Genomic DNA, 1365 nt, shown 5'->3' on the forward strand with positions numbered 1-1365 from the left:
TCTGCCCTGTCGTTGGCCCTCCAGAGGGACTGGCTGGCCCCTGTGTGAGAAGGGAGGCTGGACTAGAGGGACCCTCTCTGGTCTGACCCAGCAGGGCTCTTCTGAGGTTCTCATCAGGGGAAGGCCTCGGTCTCTCTGCCCCTCCAGAGGCACTGGCTGGCCCCTGTGTGAGACGGGAGGCTGGACTAGAGGGACCCTCCCTGGTCTGGCCCAGCAGGGCTCTTCTGGTGTCCTTATCAGGGGAAGGCCTCGGTCTCTCTGCCCTGTTGCTGGCCCTCCGGAGGAACTGGGTGGCCCCTGTGTGAGACGGGATGCTGGACTAGAGGGACCCTCCCTGGTCTGACCCAGCAGGGCTCTTCTGAGGTTCTTATCAGGGGAAGGCCTCGGCCTCTCTGCCCTGTCGTTGGCCCTCCAGAGGAACTGGCCGGCCCCTGTGTGAGATGGGAGGCTGGACTAGATGGACCCTCACTGGTCTGATCCAGCAAGGCTCTTCTGATGTTATTTTGTTCTTATGAGTGAGGTCATCTCCCCCATCAGTTGGAAGCTTAATATGATTTCCAGGGACGTCTTCACACATTACTTTTTTTTAAATGTTGAGTCGTAAAACTGTAATGTATGAATGCAACAGGATTTATACAGGAACATTCATGAAAGAGTCAGGCTCGGTTGGTACACTCATTGGGGGCAAACTCTCTATGACGTGTACTGTTCCCAGGCTATATTCTGCTTCCTCCCATTTTGGTGAACGTGCGGCAACGATTCTATCCCACCCTTTTCTACATCTTCTGCCAACTGCTAATGGTGGACAATACTGTATGTTTTGATTCCTGGCCACAGTCCCGAAGGTGGAGGGGAGGGGTATGTTGACCACCCTGGCAAGGGGGCTGAGCTCAACCCCCTTCTCTCCTCCGGCTTGCATCCAAAAGGTTCTGTAAGGCTGGACTCCCCAGGCTTGTTGAGCCAGTGGCTACTTCGTGAACTTTGGGAACAGGTCGCATGGGCCGCGACAGAAATGGCCGCCATTGAGACCAGGCACAAAATGGCTGCTGCGAATCCCAGCTCCAGTCACAAAATCTTGGGAGAACTCTGGCCCTTTCTGTACCTGCAGTTTCCGAGCGCACCCTAGTCTTCCGTTCTGCATTCCCTCCCGCTCTCGCTTCCGCATTGTGTCGGGGCCTTCTCTCGTTTCTGCGTTTTGTTTCACAGGAGTCTGCATTCCGACTGCTTCCAGCACACTGTTGCCCCGCAGCTACCCAAACTCCTTTTACTGCGATTCTTTGTTCTCATCCGCTTTCTGATCCTTTCTAAAGTAGAATTGTTTCTGCGGGTGTTTAAGTGCTGCCCACTCCCCCCCCCCCGCTCTGT

The sequence above is a fragment of the Gekko japonicus genome, unplaced genomic scaffold (genome assembly GCF_001447785.1).
Source record: "Gekko japonicus isolate JY-2015 unplaced genomic scaffold, Gekko_japonicus_V1.1 scaffold3166, whole genome shotgun sequence".
Classification (NCBI taxonomy): Eukaryota; Metazoa; Chordata; class Lepidosauria; order Squamata; family Gekkonidae; genus Gekko; species Gekko japonicus.